We start from the raw sequence: 13,216 nt of genomic DNA, 5'->3' as shown, positions 1-13,216 counted from the left end.
TACCTTAGTCCTGGCACTTAAAACTTTCTCTCGCAGTTTCGCTGAGTTTGTGTCAAACACCACCCTGACCATCTCATCTTCCTCTCCATAAGCACAGTCCTTCACCCGTGAATATTTACCCGTGGCAGTTTGCTATTGGATTGCCGCTGACGGACGGCCTTATATGGGCAGGCACTAAATTACAAACGCCAGCGCAGCCTGTCTATGAACTTAATTTAAAGTGTAGGTTTACATCGCTGCTTTGTTTCCAGTAGCAGAACTCATGAATATGTTTGTATATGTCACTCGCTCGCTTCTTATTGTTTCGCTGCCCTCTCAATTATATAATGCATGTTTTCTTAAGCGCTTTTTTGAGCTCTTCCTGGTTTTCTATGTACTGCGTGATTACGTGGGAGGCGTGATGATGTCACACGAAACTCCGCCCCCACGGCGTTGAAGCTCATCTCCATTACAGTAAATGGAGAAAACTGCTTCCAGTTATGACCATTACGCGTAGAATTTCGATATAAAACCTGCCCAACTTTTGTAAGGAAGCTGTAAGGAATGAACCTGCCAAATTTCAGCCTTCCACCCACACGGGAAGTTGGAGAATTAGTGATGAGTCAGTGAGTGAGTCAGTGAGTGAGTGAGGGCTTTGCCTTTTATTAGTATAGATAATAGCAGCTCACTACTCAAAATGGAAAATGTGGGATAGCAAGGAGATCAAACCCGCAACCTCTTGATTTTAGAGGCAGTCGTTCTTACCTCTAACCCTCCCATGCAATTGATAAATGGACTTTGGTTTTTACATACTGGCAGCAACATGTAAATTGAATAATTTCTTTTTTCTTCGGTTATATTCTTGAATTAAGGTGCACTTATTTTTTGTTACACCTCTTGTGAAAGTGTTTATTTAATATTTGGACTTAAGTTCCCCTCCTATTAGCAACATTTACAGAAGCCAGAGATAACCAATCTCTTCCACAAACCTTTCGCCAAGCACTAATCACTGTCTTTCCAAAACAAAATAAGGACTTATTACAATGTGCATCATACAGACCAATTTCACTTCTGAATAACGACGTTAAAATACTCTCTAAAATCATAGCTAGAAGGATGGAGAAAGTGCTCCCCTCAGTAATATCACAAGACCAAACTGGATTTATTAGGGGCCGACACTTATCTTCAAATCTTCGACGCCTGTTTAATGTAATATACTCACCAACTAAATCAAACACCCCAGAAATATTATTATCATTGGATGCAGAAAAAGCATTCGACATGATTGAATGGAAATACCTTTTTACTATTTTGGAGAAGTTTGGGTTTGGCCCGAACATATGTGCATGGATTAAATTACTGTATACTAACCCAGAAGCTTCAGTTTGCATCAATAACATTTGCTCAGACTACTTTAAACTAGAACGTGGCACAAGACAAGGATGCCCTTTGTCACCACTGCTGTTTGCAATTGCCATTGAACCACTGGCAATACATTGTCGAAATACTGATCAGATAAAGGGGATTAGCAGAGAAGGACTGGAACAGAAAATCTCATTATATGCAGATGACATGGTACTGTATATATCGGATCCAGAAAATTCTGTGCCTGCAGTCTTAGCAGCACTCACAGAATTTCAAAAGCTCTCTGGTCTCAGAATTAATCTGAATAAAAGTGTACTCTTTCCGTGAATTCAAGCATATAATATTAGATTAGACACCCTTCCTTTTATCATTGCAGAACAGTTTAAATACCTCGGGGTAAACATCACAAGTAAACATAAAGCTCTATATCAACAAAATTTCGTCTCTGCATGGAAAAATTAAACAAGACTTGCATAGATGGTCAACCCTTCATCTCACACTAGCTGGAAGAATTAACACTGTTAAGATGAATATTCTTCCTAAGCTCCTTTTTATTTCAAAACATACCAATATACATTAATAAATCGTTCTTTAAGCAATTAGATTCAACAATAACCTCATTTATTTGGAATTCTAAACATCCACGCATCAAAAGAGCGACCCTACAAAGACAAAAGGCAGAAGGCGGCATGGCTCTACCTAACTTCCAGTTTTATTACTGGGCGCAAATATACAGTCGATAAGAACCTGGACACAAATAGAAGAACATACACAGGCATGGACCGCAATAGAAGTAAAATCCTGCAGTACTTCTTTGTATTCCTGCTCTGTGCTCCAATAAACACACGCTATCGGCAATACACTAATAACCCAATTGTGCTCCACTCACTTAGAATCTGGAACCAATGTAGAAAGCATTTTAAGACGGAGAAGCTTCTTTCTGTGGCACCCTGCAAAAGAACCACCTCTTTCAACCTCACAAACATATGCAGTTTTAATATCTGGAAAAATTTGGAATTAACTTGCTTAGAGATCTTTATATAGACAACGTCTTTGCATCCTATGAACAATTACATTCCAAATTTAACATTCCAGCTACAAATTTCTTTCACTATCTTCAAATCAGGAACTTTGTTAAACAGAACCTTCCAGATTTTCCTCATCTTGCACCCTCATCCACGCTGGAAAAATTATTGCTCAATTTCAAGGAGTTAGACTCCATCTCTACAATATATAAAATCCTTTTACAATCCCTTCCTTTCAAAGATCCAAGAGGACACTGGGAAAATGACCTCTCAATTAATATATCAGAAAAGGAGTGGAAAGTAGCAATGCAGAGAATTCACTCAAGCTCCATATGCACAAAGCATACAATTATACAAGTCAAAATTATATATCGAGCACATCTGTCTCACTAAAACTCTCAAAATGTTTCCAGGGCATGATCCAACCTGTGAACGTTGCAACCAAGCCCCAGCCTCACTAGGTCACATGTTCTGGGCCTGCACCAAATTAACATTATTCTGGACAAAAATTTTTAATTACCTCTCAGACAGTCTTGGACTCACAATCCCTCCTAACCCATTAACAGCTGTGTTTGGGGTTCTTCCAGAGGGTCTTAAAGTGGAGAAAGACAAACAAATTGTGATTGCATTCACTACACTGTTGGCACGCAGACTTATTCTGATAAACTGGAAGAACCCAAACTCTCCTCTTTTAAGTCAGTGGGAAACTGATGTGTTATATTATTTAAAATTGGAAAAAATTAAATACTCAGTTAGAGGATCTGTGCAGACTTTTTTCAAAACATGGCAGGATCTAATCAGTAATATTTTGAAATAAGTTTATAAAGCACAGAGAATTTGTTGATTTAGGTATTTTTACAAGCCTTAAATTTTACACCGTTTGGCTTGCTCTCTCTCTCAAGGGTGGGGATCGATCTGTTCTTAGTATAATTCTTTTTTTTTTGTAAAAACTTGATTGCTATGTATTGATTGTAATAAAATTAATAAATAAAAAAAAAAATATTTGGACTTCAGTCTTCACACATTAATTTTTACTATAACATGAAAAAAAATTCTGTTTTAGTTTTGTGTTCAACATTTCTTTCCTCACAATTCTTGTTATTCAACCTTTGCCTAGACTGTTTTAGACACTGAACACACATGAAATATATGTGTTCCAAATATTGATATATTATTTACCCTATACAGCTCCAGGCACCTCACACCCAGAAAGAGACTTGAGCTGGGAGATCTTAAGTTGCATCGGTGGGGGGGATAGGGTAGCAGGCTGCTTGCTGCCTGTGCCGATTGACACATTTGCAAAACAAATGCTCTGTTGACAAGGTGCGAGGGAATTTAAGGTGGCCAAGAATTATGACTTTTTCGTTAAATATCTAATTTGTAATTCTACTGCACCTTTGTGATTGCATTTGTTCATTCTTCTCAGAAATGCCTTTACAATTTTGATCCTATTACTTCTTTAGTTTCGGCTGTTATGCTAAAGAGGCCTACCTTTCTGTTTGTGCAGTGAGCAGTCACTTGTCTTCCTGTACCTTGAGCACGGGAAAGGCGCTATATAAATAAAATGTATTATTATTACCTTGATATCCAGCGTAGTTAAGCTTATTTTGTATTTGGTAGTATTTTTTTTCCTTGGTTAGTAAAAGCTGACATTGTAATAATTAGTTAGGCATCAAAGCAGCTGGACAACTGTATTACCTCAACCGCATATGTTCTTTTTACATTAACACCCTGAGAATTTCAGTATTGTGTCCTATTTAGTAAGTTATGTTTTCATCATTAAATTTTGATTTTATTTAATGCCCAAACATATACAGTTGTGCTTGAAAGTTTGTGAATCCTTTAGAATTTTCTATATTTCTGCATAAATATGATCTACAACATCATCAGATTTTTACTCAAGTCCTAAAATTAGACAAAGAGAAACCAGTTAAACAAGTGAGACAAATATATTATACTTGGTCATTTATTTATTAAGGAAAATGATCAATTATTACATATTTGTGAGTGGCAAAAGTATGTGAACCTTTGCTTTCAGTATCTGGTGTGACCCCCCTTTGCAGCAATAACTGCAACTAAATGTTTCTGGTAACTTTTGATCATTTCTGCACACCGTCTTGGAGGAATTTTAGCCCATTCCTCAATATAGAACCGCTTCAACTCTGGGAAGTTGATGGGTTTCCTCACATTAACTGCTCGCTTCAGGTCCTTCCACAATATTTTGATTGGATTAAGGTCAGGACTTTGACTTGGCATTCCAAAACATTAACTTCATTCTTCTTTAACCATTCTTTGATAGAATGACTTGTGTATTTAGGGTCGTCTTGCTGCATGATCCACCTTCTCTTGAGATTCAGTTCATGGGCAGATGTCCTGACATTTTCCTTTAGAATTTTCTGATATAATTCAGAATTCATTGTTCTATCAATGAAGGCAAGCCGTCCTGGCCCAGATGCAGCAAAACAGGCCCAAACCATGATACTACCACCACTATGTTTAACAGATGGGATAAGGTTCTTATGCTGGAATGCAGTGTTTTCCTTTCTCCAAACATAACGCTTTTCATTTAAACCAAAAAGTTCTATTTTGGTCTCATCCGTCCACAAAACGATCTTCCAATAGCCTTCTGATTTGTCCACGTGATCTTTAGCAAACTTCAGAGGAGCAGCAATTTTTTTTTTGGAGAGCAGTGGCTTTCTCCTTGCAACCCTGCCATGCACACCATTGCTGTTCAGTGTTCTCCTGATGGTGGACTCATGAACGTGAACCTTAGCCAATGTGAGAGAAGCCTTCAGTTGCTTAGAAGTTACCCAGGGGTCCTTTGTGACCTCACTGACTATTGCACGCCTTGCTCTTGGAGTGAACTTTGTTGGTCGACAACTCCTGGGGAAGGTAACAATGGTCTTGAATTACCTCCATTTATACACAATCTGTCTGACTGTGGATTGGTGGAGTCCAAACTCTTGAGAGACAGTTTTGTAACCTTTTCCAGCCTGATGAGCATCAACAACTCTTTTTCTGAGGTCCTCAGAAATCTCCTTTGTTCGTGCCATGATACACTTCTACAAACGTGTTGTGAAGAGCAGACTTTGATAGATCCCTGTTCTTTAAATAACACAGGGTGCCCACTCACACCTGATTGTTATCCCATTGATTGCAAACACCTGGCGGTAATTTCACCTTCAAACTAACTGCTAATCCTAGAGGTTCACATACTTTTGCCACTCACAAATATGTAATATTTGATCATTTTCCTCAATAAATAAATGATCAAGTATAATACTTTTGTCTCATTTGTTTAACTGGTTTCTCTTTATCTACCTTTAGGACTTGAGTGAAAATCTAATGAGGTTTTAGGTCATATTTATGCAGAAATATAGATTAATTGTATTTACATGCAATTTTATAGGGGAAATTGCTTCGAGTTACGACCAGAGTTTTGGAACGAATTATGGACTATTTGTTTGTTTAAAAAGTGGTATAAAAACAACAAAAGGAATTTTATTGAGTGACATAGAATTTCGGAGAAACTCGAAAGCTGAAGTTCACAAAGTCGCACAGTGCCCAAAATAAAAAAAGAAGCTGTCAAATATCAAAGTCACCTTGAAAAGGTGAGTCGTAGCCCACCGTCTGAGTGTCATATGAAAGCTTATTAGGGTACAGAGAAAAGAAAAAAAAATGTGGACACAGTGAGAAAAAAATCTTGAAATGTCAACTTTAAGCTCGAAATTTCCACTTTAATGTAATTTATTTTGTCATTAAAGTAGAACATCATAAACTTCATTTTTAAATCATTTAATTTACTAGTTTCTCAAATACCATCGAAACTAAATTAGCCTGTTAAATGCTTCGTTTTTTATGTCGTGTTCTATGTACTCTGTGTGTGAATCACTACGTGCTTCTTAAATGGGCTTTGTCTTCCTCCGACAGGACACAGAATCCATTATATTTGTGATATTACAGTTCTCTGAATAATTAAAATACTGAGATGTATATTTGATATAATTTTCTTGATGATAGGAGTTAAAGCTTGTTATTAAACTTGGGAACATGGTGGCGCAGTGATAGTGACGAGCTGGTACCCTGTCCAGAGATTGTTCCTGCCTCACGCAGGATGCTTGCTGCGCCGTGTGCGACCTTCGATGAAATAATTTATTGCAACAGTACTGTCTCTTTCAAATGTACTAACCTTCAGTTCCTGTCTTTCTTTTTCTTTCTCTAAGTACCCAATTGCCACACAATCAGCTCTGTAATAGATGTTAAGCCATCTGTAAGCTTAGAATGCTGATTCTTCAACACTTTTAAGGAACATTAAAATATCATCGTAGCACATGTTTGTTTATTCTTTCAGTGTCGTGCCAGACCCAGCAAGAATACAGTGCGAGGCAGGAACAATCCCTGAACTAGCTAGCGTTGTGACACTGTGTCCTCACAAATTTAATTATTAACAATGTAGATTATTTAAACGATGTTAACATTTTATCTGTATAATAAATATATTTTGCTGCATTTCATCTGAAAAATGATGATATATGTAAATACACGCTTTATAAAGTGGCTCAGGTTGTTGAATATTATAACCGTATCGCAGGTTTACAGTGAGGTAATTGTACGAATAAATACAAACAGTTCTACAAAGAGCACCTGATGGACTGATTGAGTGTGTTTATAGTTCTTGGGATAAAACTGTTTCTGAACGCGAGGTCCATGCAGGAAAGGCTCTGAAGTGTTTGCTGTATGTGAGCAGTTCAGATAGGCAGCATGGCTTAGGCAGCGTGTACTAGATGCTGTATACCGATAATTTACTTTCCGATCAGCTGCTGTAGATCTGTGATTCCACACTCAGATACAGGGATATAAATACTTCGAGTGGTACAGTGAGAGTAATATAGAAAAAGATAATCCGCTGTGGCAACCCCTAATGGGAGCAGCTGAAAGAAGAAGAAAGTGCAGTGAGAGTAACAACCGTAAAGCAGCTATGGTATTTGGAATAGTTTTGCCATTCCATGGACCATTATAGCAGGTGTCCCAAAAAGAATATCGGAGTTTTAAAGAGCTGTAGCTTGGCACCCATTCATCGTAGACTGCAGAGGAACCTAGTGGTGTCGTGAGGAATTAATCTAGTTTCATTTTCATTGCCTGTAGATGGTGCTAGTGCTTATGAAAAAGCTAACAGTTTTTTGATAAGTTTAGATTGTTTCGATTAGTTACGTTTGCAGTTATGGCTGTGCCACAACAAAAAGGTTTTTGCGTTTGCGAATTCGCCAAACCTCAATCGGTTGTTACTGTGCAGCGGGCATTTCATCAAAAATTTGGGACTGACCCTCCAAATGAGAATAACGTCCGTGGATGGTACCGGCAATTTCAGGATACTACATGTATCTGCAAAGGTAAAAGCACTGGGTGACTTCGAACTTCCTCCTCTGTTGACAATGTCGCCCAAGTGCATACTGCATTCACTTGGAGCCCATCGAAATCATTTCGACGAGCAAGTCATGAGTTACAGATACCAAAGTCAAGTGTATGGAGAATTCTCCGACGCCGGTTGCTTATGAAACCGTATGGTCTGCAGTTGGTTCAGGCCCTTAGACAAGGGGGTAAGACGCGTCGAGTTGAGTTTTCAACTTTCATCCAGGAAAATTTGGAGACCAATGAAGATGGGGCACCACCTCACTGGTCTCTTCCAGTGCGGTATTTCCTAAATGAGACCTATCCCTAACGTTGGATAGGAAGGTCTGGGAACCAAGATTTGTCAATCCACCATTGGCATCCAAGATCCCCAGATATCGCCCAATGTGACTTTTTCCTTTGGGGATACATCAAAGGATTACTGTTCCAACCACCAATGCCTACAACTTTGGACGAAATTAAGTTGAAGATAACGGCTGCAATTCATAGCGTCAGTCCCGATATGTTAGAGAGAGTTTGGCAGGAATTTGAATACCGCCTCAATATTGATACAGTTACTCGGGTTGGCACATAGAACATTTATAGACAATGTGGGAAACGCGTGAATATAACAATTTTTGTATATGCTTGTATAATTCAATAAATATAGCTCTTTGAATCTCCAGTATTCTTTTTTTTTTTTTTATATACAACATGAAACTAGATTAATTCCTCAAGATGCCAGTAGGTTGCTCTGCAGTCTCTGATGAATGGGCGCAAAGCTACAGCTCTTTAAAACTCTGATATTCTTTTTGGCACACCCTGTATTGTTACAGGTTAATTACAATCGGATGCCTTAAACTAATAATGAATATGCGGTTAATTTCAGTGCATTTGATAAAGCCGTGTCAGGGATGTGGATCTAACAAAGAAAGGGAAACCACACTGGAACAAAAGCACTGCTTTGACGCTGGGTGCCACCAATTTGCAAAACCGAGCAGAGAACTTGCGTACACTAGAGTTTGAGCTAGCATGAAAATGTGCGTTACTTTACGCCACGTTTAGATTTTATATATCACGATTTGACAACATTTGCAACATTTTTTGTGCATACGCACCGTTTATACATGAGGCCCCAGGTGTTTTTTTTCCTAGTTTCCTTGAGGTTAAAAGACAGGTTATATTTTCAGGGCCTGAATAAGTATTTTGAACTTATGATATGAAGTTGTTTGGTGGAACAGTGGATCCAAAGAGTAATAATTGCAGTTAGTCAAATGACATTTTTAAACAGTGTTTCGACATGGAAGCTTCACAGTTAGTCATGCATTTAATTCTGACATTGAAACTGGAACTGGTACTTCAGGTATTATTTTAACATGGTTTAATTTTCACTTTTGTAAAACAAAAGAGGAGAATGCAGAATAGGTTCTGGAAAATCTTTATGCGATATTGGCAAAAGTTTTTCAATGAGTTTATGGGTGAAATTGTTCTACTTATAATGTCAGATATTCAAGGGCTGTTTGAACCTGAATTGTTGAAATTCCTCAACATCTCCAGTTTTGTTCCTATTGATTTTCAGGTCTGATGTAGCAATACCTCCCAATTACTCAAGATTTCTTACTTGGTTTGATAATTATTGTGGCTGCTTTAGTCCTACCCTTAGAGGTATTCAGGAATGGCAATTAGTCAAAAATTCATTTGCATCCTGTTTTGCCATTACTTGTTTCATGGTCCAGTCTATTGCATGACACCACAACGGTGGAGCCAAAATGTAGTTTTGTCAGACATTTAATATGATATGTAGACATACTTGGTGTAAGAAAATGTAGTTCAGAAAAAAACAATTGATTGACATTACTCAATAGCAGTAATTAACTAAACAGCATGTGATGGTGAGGGTCGGCTCTTTGTTCCCTCTTATGTTTTGGGAGCCTCTTGAACCTGACATTGTTCATAGGCATATCCGGGATGAGCTGAATAGTTGAGGACAAACACCAGGCAAGGGCATAGTGAAAAGTGCAAGTGCTTTTATTAAAAAAACAAAATCACAAAACAAGTGTCCAAAACGTGCAGTGATACAAGTAAGTTCAGTATGTAAATAATCCAATTAAAAACAAAAGTGAGGTTGTGGTTAATATCAGAATAAATAAATCCATTAAAAACAAGGTTAAAACTCAGTTGGCAGGAAAGTGTCTTTTCTAAAAGCCTAGTGCATTGATCTTCTAACTTGTGGCTCCTGTGCTCATCCCATTTGGGCCTTGAAGCAGAGGAGTCACCCAAACAGTAGGTGCAGCTGACCTTTTCCAGGTCTGGGTCCCTGCCTTCCTATGGCTACTCTAAGGCTCCCACTCTTAGACCTATGGTTGGGTCCCCAACGACCATGACGTTCACATTGGGGCTTTCCTCCCAAGCTTCCTCGACCCCTGCTGCGTTCCCGGTCTTCTCCGGTGAGCAGTTCACACTCCTTGTCACTCCAGCGTCTCAGACATGTTCAGCTGGAGTGATCCACTTCAACCTCCCACAAGTATTGGCCACACACTCCCATCCAGGGGCTCTGTTCCTGGCTGCCTGTCTTTTCTCCCGTTGAGCCTGCTCTCTTGAGCTCGCTCACACTGGCTTCTTTTGCCTTCTGCTCTTTCTTTCCCTTTAACCTCCATTATCTTCTGTTCTCATTTTTTCCTTTTCTCTCGTACTCATGCTTCGCTTTTTAAAAAGGGGGGTGTGGCACAACTGTGGCAATCAGCAAGTGTCAATTAGGGTCGCAGATGATCCTGCACCTGTGCACCAAGTGCAGGGTTGTCTGCTCCCACACCGTGCATGAAAACTGCCATGCCCTCCCTAGCGATTTATTTATTTAACACTAGAATTACCAGAGCCTACGAAAAAACTCATAGATCTGTCCCACCTTAAATCGCTTCTCACCTCTCCGTCAGCGTCTTTTGTCCTTTAAATATGTTTGTAAGCAGCAAGCAGTCTGCTATCACAACCCCCACTGGCGCACAGTTTTCGCAGCTCAAGTCTGTTTACCTACACTAGTTTACATGCTCTGTAGTAAGTAAGTAAATAACATTTGATCTGGCTTTTATGTAAGTAACATATAAATGTTGATGTACAAGTATAACAAAACAAGCGCACTTTTATTTAAGATTCTAACCGAAGAATAATGATCGTCACAGAGTGTAGAGCTGTAGCGCGTCTTTATTTTGATTTAAAGGACAAAAGACACTGACGAAGAGGTGAGAAACGATTTAAGGTGGGATGGATCTACGAGTTGTTTTGTAGGCTCTGATAATTCTAGTGTTAAAAGGTGCCAATAAGCTGCGAACCTCACTTTACCACACAGTAGAACAATAAATAAATCTATTTTTCTGATATTTCTAAGCAGATTATAGTACCAAGCTATATTATGGTAAGTGAAACACAATTTAAAAAAAAGATTGATAGTTTATTGATGAACTCAAGAAATATTATAGCTTTATATATATTGACCATAAAGATGGGGTGTAAGTCAAATGAGACAGATAAACACATAAGATAGAAGAGGTTGGTTATACAGTATTTTTGTTTAGACATGTTCTGGATTTTCTTGATCTTAGAAGTTTTGTTTAGTGTTTCACCAGTGAAATTGTAGCATAATGCCACCATCAACTTGTCCTTGGTCAAGAGAGGGCTAAACTATTCTTTAAAAACTCAAAATGCTGTTGTTTCTGATTTAGCTAAAATCTTGTAAAAAGATTATTTAGTAGCAGTTTTAATGTATGTCTACATAGATGCTACCAAGTCTTTAAAGGTAATGGCTGTTGCTAGATTGTGTTTCATGCCATTCCTCTGAGTTCAATTAATGATCTTTGTTTGAGGTGGAGCACCATCATGGACTTTGTCACATGGTCCTTTGTGTTCACAGTGCAGTGGCATCGTCCTCCGTTAAATAGTATGTGTTTTGTCATGTCTTTTGCCATCTCTTAGGGAAAAGTGTGGCTCTCTTGATATGAGTGTAGGTGTTGAAGCTAATTTCTGTACATATGGCATCTTTTCTTAGACTGAACTTAATCACTTGTACAAATCTTAAGCTTGAAAGAGTGGATCTAACAGCTAGGTCCGTTCACCCAACCCCCAATACTTTCTATGTAGAACAGCTTCAAGGCCAAAATAAAGTGCTTTTTCTCTATGAAGAGTGTGGGTAAGCTTCCTGCTCAAAAGAAGCAAAACAGATGCATGCATCTAGTTTAACCTTTTCAGGGCGGATGTCGACTTTTGTAAACATCAGGGGTTGAGTGTGACAAAGATCGTCATTACATTTCCGTTAGCTTTGTTGGTTTGAATGAGATCCCTGTGCTCGAGTGAGTAGTGAAGACCAAACATCGGCAAACATGGCATCGACATCTGGGGAGAGAGCAAATGCACAAAGCAAAGTACTCCGTGGATGAAGTTTTGCACATCATCTCTGAATTGGACGTTGACTTGTCGGACTCTGATTTTGATACAAGCGATCTGGAGCTTGAGATTCTAAATGAAAGTGGGGTGCTGGCCTCAGCTGACTGTGGTGCCGAGCATGTTTGTGTAGCTGACCCTCCTACGGTAACGTTCACCTGGGATGGCTGCCACTTACAATAACAAGAAGTACAAAGTAGATTGTGAGTGTGACTGCTGCTGCACCACCTGCCATGCGAAGATAGCCTGGCAGCCAGCCTACCTCCCGTCAGAGAATCTTTAGCCACAAGAGATGGTGAACTGGTGGCTGCAGCATGCAGCGACAGATGTTTTATAATTAATGTGTGAAAACGTTGCTTTGTGTGCTTTTACTTTTTGGAAAAAATATTCAGCCCTAAAAGAATTAAAGAGAAAGGGAGTCCTATGGTGGTTGGGCTAAATTCCTTTATAGCTACACACGATCCTTGCTTATAGATACGTTAGTTAGTCCATCACAGTGATAAAGGTTCGTCTTGATGTTACCAGCTTCTAGTGAATCCTTTTTTTTTCCTTTAAAAGTCACAGCAGACACATACCTAATTAATACCTTTTCATCAGTGGCCTTTTGTGTCATTGAAAGCCTACTAAAATGGTGCAATGCCCAATTTGTCTTACATTGTACAGGTTAGAAATTTATCCTAGAGCCCATCTCGTTGTGGACAAATTTTTATTTATTTTTTCCTTTTTAGAACTATATCTGTTAATTTAAGTTTCTGAAACAATATGATATTTTCTATAGATTGTAATTTATTGAAACATTATAATGAGGCTTTGACCAATTACTGCGGAATTCAGAAACAAGTGTGTAACCGTTTGAAAGTGAAACTTGTGCAATGTTTTACTGTGTGAGCTCTTGACCTTTAAAACAAAGTTGATCTTAGTTACTGAGTAAAAGCTTTTGGACATTTGGAGTAAGCTGTTTAGCATCCATTTTGGCAGGGGTGAAAGTAGGGGTAATGTAGAAAAACTGGAACATTGTGAACCTCAAG

The 13,216-nt window shown here is 38.6% G+C and overlaps 1 protein-coding gene across 1 annotated transcript in view; it reads left to right on the top strand.

Annotated features, from left to right (window-relative positions):
• The window catches only part of aspscr1 (ASPSCR1 tether for SLC2A4, UBX domain containing), a 796,571-nt gene that overhangs the window by 158,757 nt on the left and 624,598 nt on the right, over positions 1-13,216 (top strand). The gene's annotated exons all lie outside the window — the stretch shown is intronic.

Source organism: Polypterus senegalus, chromosome 17 (assembly GCF_016835505.1).
Source record: "Polypterus senegalus isolate Bchr_013 chromosome 17, ASM1683550v1, whole genome shotgun sequence".
In the NCBI taxonomy this organism is placed as follows: Eukaryota; Metazoa; Chordata; class Cladistia; order Polypteriformes; family Polypteridae; genus Polypterus; species Polypterus senegalus.
Note: the sequence above shows the minus strand (reverse complement) of the source record. Positions and strands in the feature narration are given on the sequence as shown.